We start from the raw sequence: 18,944 nt of genomic DNA, 5'->3' as shown, positions 1-18,944 counted from the left end.
ATTTTATATACATATTGTACATATATAAGTACTTTAATATACATATACGTATTTTCATGATTTACCAATACATATACTTATACATTTTTTTATTTTGTAAATATATACACATATACATACTTTTACTATTTTTTTTATTTTCATGATTTTTAAATACATATACATGCATTTTTTATTAGTTTTTTTATTGGTATATTTCATTCCTTCTTTTTATATGTATACTTGTATATGTGTGTTAAATATATGCACACACATATTTTCAAATTTACTTGTATGTTGTGCTTGAATTTATATATTTTGTAAATACTCATACATGTATATTTTAAATTGAAGTATTTGTTTTATATTGTACGTTAACTTTTTAACATATCCTTTGGGAAATATATTTTGGTTTCGTCAATATATCAAAATCATTTTCCCTTGATTCAAAGTTTTTTAAATCAAAGAATATTCAAAGTTTGAGATTTTCAAGGAAATTGAGCCCTAACGTATTGGGTTCCGATTTTCTTTGATAATTTTAAATAACCGAGAATATTTTTTATTCAAAATACATGAGTATAAAAATCATTTTTGGGAACTTAACTTATTGTGTCCTAATGTATTAGGCGTGACATATTACTTTCTCAAAATGAAGATTTTCGCATAAGATAAAAGTGATATTCAAAGTTTGGGGATTTTGAGAAATTGTACCCTAACGTATTGGGACTCGATTTCTTTACATGACTTGAACAATTGATTATTCTTTTTAGATTTCATCATTTGAGTTTTTTTAAAAATCTTTTTTAGCCCTCGACACTAAGACATTAAATAATCAATTTGGTACCGATTTTGGGCGTTACGAGGGTGCTAACCCTTCCTCTTGCGTAACTGACTCCCGAACTCGTTTTCTCAAAATTCGTAGGCCAAAATAATTTTTAAGGTGAGCCGATCACACTTTAATAAAGGATCGGTGACGACTCCAGTTTTATTTTTAAAAGTCGACAACTAAATTTTTTATTTTCAAAAAATGGTTTTGACACCAAGTATTACCCAAAATGTGATTTTATGAGTACTAGTTTAGGTTCTCAACCATCGAGCATTTGGGGAGCAAGGAGACTTCTGGAACTAGGCATGGGATGGAGAGTTGGAAATGGCATATCAATAAATATCTAGAATGATGTTTGGTTACTAGGGCCTAGACATGGAAAAGTAATGGTTCAAAATATTGATATTAATTATTCAACAGTAGCAGATCTTTTTGATAGAGAGACGACTACCTGGAAGTTGGAGGCCTTAAGGAAGCTCTTTGTTAAGGATCAAGTAAATAAAATACTGACAATCCCAGTAGCTGAAGTTGATCTTGAAGATGGAAGGGTGTGGAGGGGGAACAAGACAAGTATGTTTTTGACAAAAAAGTGGATACAAGTGGCTGCTTAATGAAGATGTAACAACAACACAAGGGGGAAGTGACACAACAAGCTACGCTATTACAGAATTTTTGTGACAAATTATGTAAGTTACAAGTTGCAAACAAAATTAAAATTACAACATGGAAAATCGCTAATAACTATATCCCTACATTTGACAATTTACGAGTGAGGAAATTGCAGGTGGTGAATATTTTCCCTCTCTATAGTACATTGGAGGAATCGGTGAGCCACACCTTTCGGGACTGCATGTTTATCAAAAGTATCCTGCAATGAGTGGGGATTGATGGCTCCCCCAGCATTTAAGGACAAAGTTGGAAAACATGGTTAGCAAATATGTTTGTTTGTACAGGAGAGGAGCAATGCAAATGGTTAATTATTGTGTTCTGGGCGGTTTGGCATTACAGAAATAAGGTTTACCATGAAGGTGAAAAATAGAGCATAATAGGTCTGGTTAAGCTTATTAAAGCATATTATACAGAGAGTACCTTCACAGAGTTGGTGATTTCATTAAATATAAGTCAGAATGATAGTACATGGACTCCATCAGGACTAAATGAAGTTAAATGCAATTTTGATGCGGCTTTCAACAGGTGCATGTTTAGTTCGGTGTCTGGGATAATCTTTAGAAATAATGAGGGGTATATTTTGGCAACTTGTACTTACTCGAACAGCTTTGTGGCTGATGCAACCACGACTGAGGTGAGGGATTGCTTACAAGCGACGACGGCGTTGAAGAGTTAGGATTCCGAAGACTGGTGGTAGAGCGGGACTTCTTAACAATTATTAAAAAAGCCCGATCATTAGAGGAGGCCAGATCAAACATTTCTATAAAGGTTGTACCTGTAAACCAATCTCCTAAAGCAAAATAGGCACAAGAAAAGAACAATAGACTAGACCAACCTACAAAAACAAAACGATCATTCATATCAAATAAATCATTTTCATCTTTAGTAAATTTATCAAGAGCTATAGTCGTAACAATTTTTTTATTCAATTACTTCAACCATTTTTGAGTATCTTATGTTATGAAGGTTTGGGGATTCCGTTTTTTATGTATGATATAATTAATTAGTTTCGAATATAAAAAAATATTTTTTTGTATTGGTCCAGGCTTAGTAAATTCAATATTTTTATTAATTGTGTCTTATTTTATATTTTTAGTAACATAATCATGTTAAACGTGACTTAATAAATACAATTTATTTTATTTACTATTAATTTAAAAATAACTAAAAATTAATTATTGAAAAAAATCAAAAGGTAATAAAAGTCCAAATTAAAAGAGAATAAATTAATTACAAAATCACCCCAAAAAATTCAATGTTTATTCCTTGAATTAAGATTCAAAACCTAATAAAAGTGAATGAATTAATTTAAATTCTTTATTTTTATTTCATATTACCTTATCCAAAAATAGAAATGCCGAAATAATCGTTGTTCCAGAAAAAGAAACGTAATACATTCGTAGCCAAATTTCATTTTTTTTTTTACCAATTTTCTTAGTTGAAAAATAATAATACTTATTTTATTACTTCTGGCTTTATCTAAATTACGAAATTTTCGTTTAAATTAGTAGGATAAAATTGAATAAACTATATGCTTTAATAAATACTCATTTTTAGGTGAAGTAATTGATACATTCTTCAAAACTTGAAACAGATCTCCAAATCCTTAATTTAATACAGAAGTACTACTTTACATTGTTTTAAAATAGTATTTAAAATGATGACATAATGGTTAAGGGTATTCATCGTTTTAGGTGTGGTTTGGGTTTGAATTATATTAATCGCGTTTGTTGTTCGGACTTTGTCCTGTAATTGTAATACACAAAGAAAAAATATTTGAGATTTATTTTTTAAAATTAAATAATAAAAATATTTAAATTATTATGAATATCTTATTAGATGAATGTATATTAAGATCAAAATAGTTTTAATATATATATATATATTTTTCCTTAAATCAAACATGTTAGGCTTTATTTACTAATTGATCAAAACATTATAACCAAAAAATAGACCAGCAGATAGACCTGCGGGTCTACTGTGAAAACAATAAGACTTAACACCTAATCCAAAAAGAAAGTAAATTTCAAAAAGACAAATGATAAGATTTTCCTACCCAACCACATTTAATGCAGAAACCGTGCTTTCAAATCAAGACTTTTTAAATAGCAGACGATTTCAGCTTCTACGGAACCAAACCCCATTTCCAATCTGACGTTCCTTGCTGCTTCTAATTCCCTGCACACCTCATTTCAGTCTGGTTCACGCTGTCTCTCCGCCTCCCTTCTCCGCACGACGAAGCAGGGGACTCCTCCATACACGTAAGTTGGTTTCTCTCTTTTTAGACTCACAGTAGCTAAAACATGGGCTAGTTTATTTTCTACCTTGTTTGTGTGTTTGAACTGAATTCATCCCAGCTTTGTTGTATTTTAAATTTTAATAGTAATTAGAAGTAGATATCTATTTTATTTATACTTCTTATACATATAAATAGAGACTTTAGAGAAATTTTATAAATATTTCGATTGATCAATAAAAATACGTTCTTTTTGCTCTTGTAATTTCTTTTTGGTTCTTTACTTTTTTTTTATAACATAAACTTATTTTAAAAATGTAATATGTTGTTCAGGGACTTCCCTCTACTCTGTAAAAGAAATTGTATTATTTCAAAATAATTATGCATCAACATTGTTTAAAGAAAAACATAAATAATGCATTATAATTCAAAATTTACTTTAAAACCTTTTAATTAAGCATTTAGTGGCATTATTTTTATAAATCCAAGTAACTCATATTTCAAATTATTACAATATATTCCTTATTATTACCGTTAACTGTTAATTTTTTAAAAATCAATTCAACGGCCATTCAACTTTTTTTTTTTACTTATGTAATAACAATTAACATTAACAAATTGTTATATTTTGGTCACTCATCCATTACCTCTAGTTAACATAATGGCATGTTAATTTAAAAGGTTAATAACTAATTTGGTACTTGAAATATAAATAAAATATTATTTTGATATTTTTAATTATTTTTTAATAATTATTCTACTTTTTTTAAAATATTAAAAATAAATTAAAATTACTAAAAATATAAATTTTATTATTAAAATTAAAGGCTTAAGGGTGTAAAAAGCCCTCAAACTTTTTCAAAAAAATAGAAATTAAGTCCCTATTTTTTTTTGCACTCAGTTAAGTACTTAAACTTTTAAATGCATCAAAAAGACTCTCAAACTTTAAAAAAAAACAATTAAGCCTCTGCTTTTTTTTTTGCACTCAATTGGGTACTTGAACTGCCAAAATGCCTCAAACTTTTTCAAAAAATTCAATTAAGTCCTTTCTTTTTTTACTCAATTGGGTACTTTAACAGTTAACCGTTAAAGTTAATTCCCCTTAATTTTTTCAGTTAAAGCCATAACGTGTTACAACCACGGTGTGACATATGGAAAAAAATTGTAAAAAATAAAATTCAATAAAAATTATAAAAATTATTAAATTTTAATAAAATATTAAAAATATTAAAAATTATAAAATATATAGAAATATAGAAAAGAAATATAAAATTTGTAAAAATAAAAGTAAAAATTATCGTACCAAAAGAATCATTTTATCATTTTTCTATAAAATTTATTGATTTTTATTTTTTTTATCATTTTTCTCCACATATTACGCTATGTTGCGACACGTAATGACTTTAATTGAAAAAAAACTGGAAGTCATTAACTTTAACAGTCAATGTCGAAACCCTTTTTTCAAAAAAAATAAAAAATAGAGTCGCCACCGATCTTTAATGAGGTGTGATCGGATCACCTTGAAAACGATTTTAAGTCTACGAATTTTGAGAAAACTGGTTCGGGAGTCGGTTACGCACGAGGAAGAATTAGCACCCTCGTGTCGCCCAAAATTGGTACCGAATTGATTGTTTAATGTCTTATTATGAAAAGATTTTAAAATACGATCCCATGAAATGAAAGTTTAAATAATTGAATTGGTTAAGTGGACGGATTTGAAACTGATCGTCACACTCAGTGAGTTAGAGTGCAACAGTTCAATCCTCGAAATTAGGTTCGTCCCTTCTTAAAAAATTTAAAACATGCTGTAAGAAGGATATTTGACTATTTAAGTCAATCGAGAAATCAGAATCCAGTAAGTTAGGGTTCAATTTCTCGAAATTCTTAAACATCAAACATTGCCTTTATTTTAAAATCGAGATAACAAAATGTCGTATCCAGTAAGTTAAGATCTCACATTTTGAAATCTAAAGAATTTTATTTTAAAATTGTATAAAATGAATACTTGATGATATAAATTCATCGAGAAGAATCTAAGCCCAGTAAGTTAGGGCACAATTCTCTCGAGAACTATTAAACACCAAGCTTTTTTAGGAATTTTGAAGTGAAACGATTATACTGTTTTATGAAATGCAAATCTTACAAACAATATAATTGAATGGCAATATATAATGCAAAAGATAAATAGTAATCTAAATTTACATTAAAGAGCAACCAAACATATAATTCATCCATATTGATAATTAAACACCTAATAAATCAATAATCAAATTCTTAAAGATGCCAATAAAATGAACATAATAATTAATATGAAGATTTAAAAACAAATTTAAAATACAATGATAAGCTAAAATGTTAAAATAAGGTTAAAAATGATGAGTTAAGATATGAATTAATTTATCTAAAAAAAACTTTTATAGACAACATTAGATATGAGAAAAATAATTTTAAAATTGATAACAATAATTATGATAATATTAGCCAATATTAAAAGATATTAAAAATAATGAATCATTAAAAATTAATTTATTTAAAAAGAATTTGGAAGCAAAATTAAATACATAAACATTTTGAAACCGAGAACCATAATCAACAAATTTGAAATCAAATCTTAAACAAAGTTAAAATGACAGTATAAAAAATATAATAGACTTAAAATATTAGTATATAAAGGATCTAAAACACAAAATACCAACTAAAATAATGATTTATTTACACTTTAAAATATAATAATAAATTTTAACATTATCAGAAGTAAATATTATAAGAATATTAAGTACTATAGTATACAAAAATAGAATTAATTATAATAAATAAAGAAACTAACGTTGAATTCTAAGAAATAAAACTAAATTGATATTAAATTAAATTTTATTTTAAAAAACAAGGGACCAAATCAATAATTATGCGCAAACATTAAAATCATTTCAATCAATTATCAAAAACGGCACCGTATGATCTTGGATCCAGACGTAAATAGAGTAAAGTGTAAGGTACAAATTACAAATAAATAAAAGAAATCAAATCGCGATTCTATTAAACATGAAGGGACTTGCCGAATAAATAAACCAAACGACCCATGATGCGCGGATCCTTCCCAATTCGGGTCACCGTTGGATCGGGTATTCAGAACGGTGCCGTTTCGGAGTCATTGGATTGACTCTAAACGACGGCGTTTAATGACCTTCTTTTAAACTAAAATAAATCCTAAATAAGCTAGCACCCACATTAAAACCAAGCCTAAACTAAAAAATAACTCTGTGCCGCTCCAGGTACCGTGGGTATTTGAGCAGTCGTTGACCTTAGCCTATACTCCGATGGCGACGGAGAGAGCTGGGATCGCGCCTCCAGGTACGTTTTTCCCCTTTTTTCTTTATCACTTTCTCACCTAAATACTGACTATTGAACGCAGAAAAGAGAAAAAAGAAAACTGAATAGCCGAATGAAAAAAATGGAAAAAAGAAACTAGGAAATCACCTTTTGTGTTTGATTTTTGTATTCTCAATGAGTATATTGAATGCGTAACTCTTTTACAGCATTCGAATGGCTTTCTTATAGCCCGATTTACAGAAAATAAAATGAAAAATAATTTTAAAAAAAATCACCTCTATGCTAGACCTGTCCATGGGCCGGGCCGGGCCAGGTTTGGGCCGGGCCCACAAAAAATTTCAGCTCGTTTACTAGGCCCGGGCCCGGCCCGGCGTGGAGAAAAAATATGGGGCCCGAGCCCGGCCCGTTTTTAATTAAAATTAAAATTATTTTTTTAATAAAATTAAAACTAATTGTTATTAAAATTAATTGTTAGTAAAATTATCAAATTATTAATTACTAATTGTATTAATTGTTGTAATAAAATCTAACATTTGATTAATAAATTTATCAAATTATTAATTGTATTAATTGTTGTAATAAAATCTAACATCTGATTAGTAAATTTATCAAATTATTAATTGTATTAATTGTTGTAACAAAATCTAACATTTGATTAGTAAAACAAACTTGATGTTTTATTATTATTATTTTGTAACACTAGTCAAGGAAATGAAAGTAAATAAACTTAAAATAAAAAACTATTATATTTTAAAAATAAAAATATATATTTAATATTTTTCGGGCCGGGCTCGGGCCAAAAAAATCTTGCCCGAGGCCCGGCCTATTTTTTAAACGGGCCTAAATTTTTGCCCAAGCCCATATTTCGGGCGGGCCGTCGGGCCGGGCCGGGCCGCCCGGCCCATGGACAGGTCTACTCTATGCTGTTGTTTTTCTATTTGCTGTTGTTTCTGTGTGTGTTTTTTTGCAGGTACTCGGCTAGCCTGGAAGTACAGAGATGGCCGTATGGAGGCGTGCGTGGCTTGGCGCAGCGCATGGAGGCATGGCACGTAGCGGTGGCGCACGTGCGAAGGCGCACGTAAGCTGTCAGAAACCTTAGGGTTTCTGTTTTCGTTTTGGGCTGTAATTGGGCCGGGGTATTTGGGTTTGTAACCGGGTTTGGAGATTGGGCTAATTAGGCTTAGGTTAGGTTTGGGCTAGAGGTTTTGGTTAACTATCTGGACTGATGTTATTTGTAAATGGACTTTGAATTTGGTTTTATTTATTTATTTATTTATTACAGTCAACAGTTAAGGTTAATGGTTAAAGGGTCTTTTTAATGCATTTGATAATTTTTTTTATATTTTTATGATTTATATATATTTTCTTAAAATTTAATAGTTTTTATAATTTTTATTTTTATATTTTTTTCGCATGTCACGCTGCGGTTGTGATACGGGGTGGCTTTAACTGAAAAAATTAGGGGTAGTTAACTGTTAAATTACCCAATTGAGTGAAAATTTTTTTTTTTGAAAAAGTTTGAGGGCCTTTTTATTATCAAATGTTGTAAATTAAATCAAAATTTTATCATTTTTAGGGGGTCAAAGTACAATTTTAATTTTACTAATTTAAAATTTTAAAAATTTTAAAAGGCTTAAATGAAAAGTTTTCCATTTTAGGGAGGGGAACCCATTATTAGCTCCCTTAGATACGCCCTTGATGTGATAGTTGGACCATTAAAATATTAATAGTTCAAAGTGTATTTAATTTTACACCATATATAATCATATTATATTACAAGGTTTGGCTAAAAAGGAAAATAAACACTCTTATTAACATTGTAATTTTTTTAAAGTCAATATTAAATTATTTGACACATGTTCACACGTTTTCCTTTTACTTATTTGCTTCATAAATTCTTTAAATATTGACAATCTAATCCCTCTTCTAAATATTATTGAAATTAATTTACTTAATAACCTTTTTAAAATTATGATATTAGTCCCTACTAAATATTAAATTTTACAATTATTTCTTAAATAACTTATGAATATATATACATACATGTTTGGTATATATATTATTAATTTATATGGAATTACATAAAAAAATCTTGGAAAAATTGCATACTTAAATATTAAATTTTGTTAATAGAGACTAAAAAATAAATATGAATTTTAATTTTTAATCATTTTTTCAAACGTTGCTAATTTTGAGATTATTTAAAATAATAAATGGATATAATTTAATATATATTGTAATACCCAAATTTTGCCCGGGCTTGATAAAAAAACCCATATAATAAATAAACAATAAAATTTAAAGTCCTAATACAGTCCATTTACAATAAAAATATAAAAACCAAAATTTACAAAGCCAATTAACCTAAAGTACGGGCCCAATACTAGCCCAATGGCCCAAATCTCTACCCAAACCTGAATCAGCTAAACCTAAACCGACCCTAAACCCAATCTTCTAAATCTGAATCTCCCAGGCCCAGAACCCAGCCCGAATTAGTGGAGTACCCTAGAGGCTTCTAGGGTTTTCGCTGGCGCCGCAACAGTAGATCTAGACCCGCGTGTGCATCATCACCAAGCGCGTGCATCTTCTCCACACGGGTGCACCTCTAGGCTGGCTGAGTACCTGCAAGAAGGACAAACAACCTGCAACGAACACACGGCAACAAAAAGAAATGACAGAAAAGGGGTAACAGAGGGGATTTGGGAGGATTTCTTTTTATTTTATTTTATTTTTATTTTTTTCTGTAATTCTGGCCATAAAAAGGCCATTCAAATATTGTAAACGACACACACATGATATTGAACAAAAAAATCAAAAAAATATTCAGAGAATTAATACAAAAAAAGATCAAAAGTTTCTTGAAGGTGATTGTTTTTCTGCTTTTTTTTCTTCTCTGTTCCATCGATGCGTGTTTATTACTATTGATTTTTGTAAAATAGAGGTAAAAAGGGAAATGATTCACCTTAGCGTAGCGCCGATTGAAACCTTGCTCGCTTTGTCGCAATCGAAGCTCGGGCTAAAGTTGTGAGGCCGGATATTGGCGAAGCTTTCGGCGGCGCGAAACTAGGGTTGAAATCCTAGCAGTAGAGAGGATAGGGGCGGCCTCCCTTTGGTCCAAACTTAGGGCTGAAGCATTCTGTTTCAGGTTTTAAGGTGTTTAGGTGGGCATATAAAACGACGCCGTTCGAGGCTGGTTCCCATAGCTTCGAAACGGCACCGTTTTGGCCGTCCAGTGACCATGACCCATGTGGTGACCCGACCCAGGGAAGGATCCGCGCAATTTAGTTCAAAGGTTTATTTGCGCAACCAGTCCTTCTTTGTTTTACATCGTTCTAATCTGACTTTCTATAGTTTTCGATTTATACTATATAGTTTATTCTGTTTCAATTTGGTGCATGGTCAAACGGCGACGTTTTCGATTTGAATTCTTGAGCTTCTGCGTTTAATTGTTGCTTTAGTCCTCAGGCTTTCGATTGATTGTAAATTTAGTCTTTTAAATGCTGTAATTTCGATTTAATTATTTTTTTAATTTTTTATTCTTATTAATCATAATATTCTGTTTAATTTTTTAAATATGATTTGTTGGTTTAAAATTAGATTAGTATCTATTTTAATATGTTTATTTATGGTAAATTTTAAATATTAGGATTAACATTGTTTCCAAATTTATTATTTAATATAATTTTAAGATGCAACATATTGTTATTTCAAATTATTATTAACATGTTTTGAGTTTATCATACATTGTTTAAAATCTATCATTTTTATTTTCAAACTCTATATCATTAAATGTTTCATCGTCTATATATATAAAAAAATGCTTTCATAATAATTTGATATACTTTGTACATATTTTAATAATTTATTTTGTGTTATAACTTAATTTTCTTTTGATATAATATTTTGAATGCTACTATATGTGCTATTGAATTATTTTAAAAATATATTATTATTTTGATGTTTGATATTATTATGATTATAAATTTCAAGTATTTTTATATCTAGATATGTACTTTAAGTCAATTTTAGTTATATATAATTTACTTCTTTCAAAACCTATCTAAGTGATTACCTTTTTTAAATCATATATGTATTAAAACTTTTACATGGTTATTTTATATGTGTTATTTGAGGTAAATTAATAAATGTATTGCTTATTTCAAATTTATTTTACATATTATTATTCCATAATGTTATTCTTTTGTTTCAAGTCTATTTTGAGTTCATGTGTAAATGTTTCAACTTAAAAATGTTGTTATTAATAAATGTTGTTGTATTTAATTCATTTGATATTTGCATAATATGATAAAAATTGTTGTAGCCATTTTTATTTGAATTTATTCTTTGTTTATTTTTCCTCAATATGTATCTAGATTATGAATTGTATCTTGTACATTATGTATTGCAATTCAATCGAGTTTCATTTGTAAAAATTGTATTTTATTAAAGCACTACAATCATGCTATTTCATAATCTTCAAAAGAAAGGCTTGGTGTTCATCGTTTTCGATTGGATTGTGCCCTAACTTACTGGGTTTCAATTCTTTTCCATGAATTTAGATGGCCAAGTACTTATTTTGTTAAAACCATACAATTTCAAAATAAAATTTTTGAGATTTCAAGATGTCGGATCCTAACTTACTAGATATGACATTTTGTTATCTCGATTTTAAAATAAAGGCAATATTTGATGTTTAAGAATTTTGGAAAATTAAACCTAACTTATTAAGTTTTAATTTTCCGTTTGACCCAAATAATCAGATATCCTTCTCAAAATCATATGTTTTAAAAGTCAAGAGATAAATTTAATTTTGAGGATTTAAAATGTTGCACTCTAACTTACTGAGTGTGACGATTTATTTCTTTGAAATAAGTGAATCTCATCGTCCAATTCATTTTACTTAAATTTTCTTTTCAAAGGATCGTATTTTAAAATCTTTTCAAAGTTTCGACACTAAGACATTATACAATCGATTCGGTACCAATTTTGGGCGTTACGAGGGTGCTAATCCTTCCTCGTGCGTAACCGACTCCCGGACCTATTTTCTCAAATCTCGTAGACCTAAAATTTATTTTTAATGGTGAACCAGGCACACCTTAATAAAAGATCGGTGGCGACTCCTATTTTCATTTTCAAAGTCGATCCCCATTTTGCAAAATTTAAAAGTAGTGTCGACATATATACAATTAAGATGTCTATATATAAAATTTTAATAAATATAAATATTAAATTATTAAATTTAAAATAGACTTGACTTGACCATTTACAAAATTCTAATCCATGTCCGAAACAATCTTGCTGATACATAATTAGAAAGATGGTGGTTGAGGGTGGTTTAGGTTAGTGGTGAAACTAGACGAAGGTGGTTTTAAAGGTTTAGGATGAGAATCACTAAACCATGATTTTTCTTGATGTTTTAAGAATGTCACAAAAATACTATAAAAAAATAATTTTTGAGTTTTCGTAACGTTTTTGTCAAAACATAAAAAAGTGTTACGAATGAACTGTAATTAACAGTCTTTTTAATACACGTGGTGTAAAATGATTGGTTCTTTAATACACATAGCGTAATCTAATTGGTTAAGATTAAAAATTTAACAGTGTTGATCAGGTGACTAAACAAGATACCTAGTTGATAAAAAGGGTTTAACGTGTAATGTAATTAAATTATAAAATCTATATAAATAAAAATAGGACAATAATAGAACTTAGAAATAAAAATAAAATTAACCATTATGTTGGACATGATTTTAGTTCACTCGATGATAAGTCGATTACAGAGATTGAAGAATAACCTCAAACTCCCAATTCTTTCATAATAGTAAATTAATTGCAGAAACAACTAACTCTTATCAGACAAATAACTCCAAGATCACTACCATAGTTTAGTTCTTCAACAGCCTTACAAATAACAAGATTTTGGGTCAAGTTAATGACCTTAATTGACGAGCCGCTTAAACTAGATTGCTAATTTCCTAGACATCATCCGATTGCGCATCACCAATTTTTTCTTTTGCAAAATCAGCTAAAAACCCACTAATCACACGATTTTATCATTCTCAAAAACTAAAGAACTAACAAAGATCAAAGTGAAAAGTGTAGATTCTAGGTTAGATTTTAACTTAATTACTCATAAAAAACCAATCAAGAAAATTTATATAAAAAAATAGAAAGTAGGTGGAGATTTCCAGCAACTGAGAAGATAAAAATAAAAATAAAAGTAAAAGCTAAATTCTGGCGAAAACAAAATCTCCTCGTTTTTTTTAGCCTTTTAAGTTGGATTAAAAACTCAGTTTTTTACTCCTAATTCACCTCTTTGAGATAAAATTAAGCATTTATTTAAATATAAAAAATAAAACCTAATTTTACCTCCTAAAAATATTTTTATAAATGAAGTTTAAATGAAATTAATTTTAAAATCTAAAAGATCTTGTATGTCAAATTAAGGCTACACTAATATTATGATGGAAAGGATGTAATACATCAAGGCTTAGTATTTGAGGCTTTATAAAAAAAAATATTTTAGTCTTTTATTTAATTTTTAATTTTTTTAATTTTTTAATTTATATTTTTTATCAAATCATCTTAAAATGGATGGAAAAGTTAATGTTTACTAATTTTGTTGACGTTTTATTAAATTTTAAATAAATATTTTAAATAATTTTAATGATTTTGAATTTTTAAAAATAATTTTTAAATTTTCTTTTTGAAAATTTAAAATTTAAAAATTAAATACTGACGTGTCATCTACATGGCAATCCATGTGTCAGCAAAGTTAACAAAACATTAACTTTTCCATTCATTTTGGGGTGATTTGATAAAAGAAAGTGAATTTAAGGATTAAAAATGATGAAAAATTAAATGGAGGGTTAAAATAATTTTTTTTATATAAAATTGGAGGGCCAAATAAGTCATTATGCCTTTAGAATGAGACGTTTTGCCCCGCACAGGAGTTGGTGTTAATTGGTTGTCTTAGTCAAGATCGATGGTTTAACTGTTTTAGAAAAATGCTTTTGAAAATATTGTAAGAAAAGTTCTTTTAAGAATTAGTTTCGAAAAGTTTGATGTAAAATTTAAGTATTTATTATTATTGTTAAAATTTTTTTAATAATAAAATATCCATTTTAAACACAATATTCTGGAGTAAAAAAACACATTTATATAAAATTCTTTTATATTACAATAAAAACATAAAAAATTTATTATAACTATTTTCTTTACAACTATGACTTTAGAACCAAAATTATTCTTAAGAAACATGAACACCTAACCACTAGTTCAGAACTTAAGATTCTATCATAGCCCATTAATATTTCAATACAAAGAATATAAATTTTAAATAATTAATATTAATTATTTGTAAATTTTATTTTAAATATTAAAATATAACCCTTACAAATATCATCCATTCTTCTATTAGAAGTAGTGAATTTTATAGACATTATCTAGGAATGTAAATATGTATGGTATCATGGTTTTCATGCCATACTGTTCCCAACATTGGAAGAGGTTGTTGGACGTTGGCTAGATATTCATATCTATAATTTACTTGAAAAAGGAATAACTTATGGTTGTCTTTGGACCTTGTCATCCGTTTGTTGTAATTAGGTCCAAAATGGTTGAAGAGAGTCTTGCATGTTTGACGAATTGCTCTATCTAATTGCAACCAAGTCTTAAATGACTGCTAAATTGGCCCAGAGGTTATAGTAGAAGTATTAGATGGTTTAAGCTGAGAAGTTTCCACAACGATTTTTGGTAGGTTCTTATTTCTTACCTGCCTGTGCCTTTAATCTGAGCCACAGATAAATTCAATGAACCGGGCCACATTTATAATAGCGGTCTAGATTGATGGCATTAGTTGGGTGGGTGCCAAGTACTTGGGAATTTTGGAAGAGGTTGATTTTGTCACTATATATCTGCCTTTCACATTTTAACAAAAAGACAGCAGAGTGGCACGTGATTTAATGATAACACCACACAAATTCCCACAACCTTTTCTTATCACCGCCTTGTCCCAACTTCCAAACACTTGCCATCTTTTTTCTCCTGTTCCTTCACCTATAAGTATCTTCTTTTTCGCCGCTCATTTACATTGTCATTATTTCTCTGTTCATCGAGAAAATCATGAAGAGGCAAGGGAGTAACATTGAGGCCATGGCTCAAGCAGCTGGAAAACATCAAGTTCGAAAGAAGAGCAGGAGAGGTTTGGATGCCGATGAGGGAGAAGTAGCGTTGTGTAGCATGCAGAGTACTTCAGTGTGGTGGGAGGAATGGGCGTACGTGGATGAGCAAATGTCATGGGCATCCATCTGGTCGCCTTTCTGGGATGTGGATTTTGTTGACATAGCTTATGGTGCATTGTTCAACGATGTTGCTTGGGATGATGATATTTGGGACTTGAAGAACGTCATGGTCATACCCAAACAATGAGAGTTGGATGATCTTCTACTATCAAAGTTGTTCTGGGAATATCCTGATTTGGCCTTGTAACAGTGTAGCTGTTTGTCAGCTTTTATTAAGTTAGCTTTGTTTGGATATAAATTAGTACATCAAGAACTCAGGTCTGCCTTAAAGATAGATCACAACTACTCATTCTGCTCTTTACTTTGTAATTGTAATTTTATAAGTTGCATTATTATTGTTTTCCCTTTGGCTTTTGTATTTTTTTCAACTTTAATCCATGAGAGTTTTATACAAGGCCAAACCCACAAACATTTTTATGGAAGAAATTAAATTATATATTTTTATAAAAATTAAAATATAATTTTACATCTTTCAAAAGAGATAAATTGAATTTTTAGGCTCAACTATAATTTTACCTCTCTGCACCCTTGGTTTTATATGTAAGTTGCAATCAACATTTATTTTTTAAAAATTTAGAAAATTTAAATTGACCTGTTAAGGTTTTAACCCTAATTTTTAAATTTATAAATAACGCCTCTAATTTTTCTTTTTCTTTTTTCATTTTTCATAGAAAAAAGTATTCATCATCTACATCCTAATCATATAGTCATGGTTGTCTCTCCTTAAGATTAGAAGGGCATGTCATTTATAATGCAGCAATATTGGAGTATTCTTTAGTGGGAATAAATTTGCCTAACAACAAAATAGTTCCTCACTCAACATAAATCTGCATTGTTTGGGGTTGGTAATTTTGCAACCTTCGTTATTTATGTGAAATGGTTTAAGACCAACAACAAACCATATTTGTATCTTCCGGTATAGGGTCCTATGAATCAAATTCAACGTACAATTCACATCTTTAGAGGAAGAACATGAAAGCGCGAGGTTAAACCGTAGGAGAGGGAAATCTACAACTTCATTATGGCAGATGTGAAGGCTTCAATGAAGCTATTTAAGACGAGCAACATAGACAAGGTTGAAGTGAAGGTCGAGCTCATGGCAAAAGTAGAGGTGGAGGTCAAGGCAATGATGTTCCTTCTGAAATTACTCTGACTTTAATACCTGTCGATTTCGATGATGTAGCAATTTATCTAGGATTTGCCCAAATCAAGGATGAAGACAAGCAGATGACATAAAATTTTTTTCTTTAATACTTCAATAGTTTTCTTGACTAAAAAGACCCATTTTCAAAATAAAATTATAGAAATGGGCTGTTTTTCATACATAATTACATGGTCTGATTTCCTTAAAATGCACTTAGTTGGAGTTGTTTTTAGGGGAAACGCAGAAAAGCACGCCTACTTTAGAGCTTTTTTCCTTGTTGATATGTAAAATGCGCCCACATCAGTGCGCTCGCGCTTCCACGTAGGCACACTTTTGCCCGTGTTTTTCTTCCAGTGCCCTAATTACTAATTAGAGTTTATGAAATTAGGGTTAGGATTTAAGGTTTTTTAAATTTTAAGTGTTTAGGTTTAGGGTTTTATTTATTTTTAAGTTTATTAATTATGGGTTTAGGGATTCTGAAAAAAATAATTTGTACAAGATGGGTTCTTAAAAAATAATTTTGAGAGATGGGTTCTGAAGAAGTAATTTTGACGAGAGGAGTTTTGTAGATAAAAAACGCTCTAAGTAGGATGCACAGTCAATTAAAGTACTAAAAAATGCTTCCAGCTGAACGCCCTTTTCAGTATTGCTACTTCTAAAAAATAAATTTGAGGAGATGGTTCTGAAAAAATATCTCGGGATTCCTAGGATGAGGTTTGTGAAAAATGCCCTAAATAGTGGGGGTTAAGGTTTGTAGAGGAAAAACGCTCCAAGCAGGATGCTCTATCAACAAAAGTACTGAAAATGCTTCCAACTGGAAGCCTTTTTAAGTACTGCTTCTGATATTGTGTCTTGCTTAGAGCGTTTTTCCTCTACAAATTTCAACCCCCATTATCTGGGGCATTTTATAGAAAGGAATGGGATGCTATCCCTTAGGCTATAAATGACCCATATTTCAGCCTTTGGTGACATAAGTTGGAGTAATAGAAATTGAAGAAGTTTAGAAGTATGGAAGTTTGTAGGGAAGGTATAAGTTGATTTTCGTGTTAATATTTATATGAAGCATTATATTTATTGCATAATATTTTGATTTTTCGTGTTAATATTTTGTGTTTCGAATTTCTCTCAACTAATAATTTGGTTGAAAATGAGTGGACGAATTAGTACTATTATTTATTACGACGATGAGGTCTGTGACACCAAGAACAATGTGATTTTTTATCGGAGAACACAGTGCGACTGGCTTTTAACTAGAACATAGAGTTGACAGAACTTCGTAAAAGAATTAGGCAGAAAATCTTTGGATCTATGACAATGAGAGTTTTTGTAACAGTCTGATTTCGACCCTAATCGGACATAGTGGTTTCGGGACCACAAATACGAGTTGGAAAAATATTTTAATATTATTTTTTGTGTTAATTATGTGTGAATTTGCATGTGTGAAAGTTTGGTAAATTAATTTTATTGTTTGTGTGCTTAATTTGAAAAAATGGCTTAATCGCGTAAAGTGAAAATTTGAGGGTTAAATATGAAAGTGCTTAATTGTTGTTGTCTTTTTAAAGTGGGGGTTTTATATGGAAATTAGTCCATTTAGATGATAGTGAGCGGCAATGGTCAACATTGTCCTTATATTATATGTTTTATAATTTAATCAATAAAGGTTAAATTAGTAAAACAACAAATGATTAATATATGTTAAAATGAAACAAAAATTTAAAATCAATGTTATCATCTTCCTTCAAAGCCGAATGTGAACAAAAGAAAAAGAAAAAAAACAAAGTTAGGGTTCGGCCATTTCTAAGCTTGATTCAAGGTGAGTTTTATCTCGGTTTTTGATAATTTTTACGTTTTTGAGATCGTTGCTTTGAATACTTCAAAACCCATGTCTTAATTTTGTGAATTTTTGATGATTTTGAAATGTGCCATTGATGAATGTTTGAGTTTTATGATGTTAGTAGGTGAAATATAAAATATATGTGTTAGATTAATATGTTTTGTTTTTAAATTTTTGGTGAATTTGAGTAATTACGGCTAAATTGTGAAAATAAATTTTTAAGGGACTAAAATGCAAAATAAAGGAAATGCATGGACCTGTATGTGTACAAGGAACATTTGGCCCTAGCATAGTGTGTGAAAATTTTGTGTATTTTGTGTTTTATGCAATAGGGACTAAATTACAAAAAGTGTAAATGTTAGGGGAAAAATGGTAATTTGCCCATGTATGTGTTTTTGGACTAAATTGAATGGAATTATATTTAAACTAGTTTATTTTGAATATATTTAGATCAAGAACCAAAGAAATCGAAGTTGGATCGAGGAAAAACCAAAGTCGTCGATTAATCGCCCTGTTTGGATTTTCACCATTCGAGGTAAGTCTAATGACAAATAAATGTCATTAAATTAGAATATATATATGTTCTATAAGCTGAATTTAATTTTATGAATTATATAAATATG

At 29.5% G+C, this 18,944-nt stretch overlaps 1 long non-coding RNA gene across 1 annotated transcript; it reads left to right on the top strand.

Annotated features, from left to right (window-relative positions):
• The first annotated feature begins 3,575 nt into the window (after positions 1 to 3,575).
• LOC107921415 (uncharacterized) lies at positions 3,576 to 8,339 on the top strand. Its single transcript, XR_001691058.2, has 3 exons — positions 3,576 to 3,735; positions 6,983 to 7,061; positions 8,011 to 8,339. It is a non-coding gene; the product is annotated as an uncharacterized lncRNA (long non-coding RNA).
• Positions 8,340 to 18,944: the final 10,605 nt, after the last annotated feature.

The sequence above is a fragment of the Gossypium hirsutum genome, chromosome D01 (genome assembly GCF_007990345.1).
Source record: "Gossypium hirsutum isolate 1008001.06 chromosome D01, Gossypium_hirsutum_v2.1, whole genome shotgun sequence".
NCBI lineage: Eukaryota > Viridiplantae > Streptophyta > Magnoliopsida > Malvales > Malvaceae > Gossypium > Gossypium hirsutum.
This window is presented reverse-complemented; position numbering and strand designations above follow the sequence as displayed.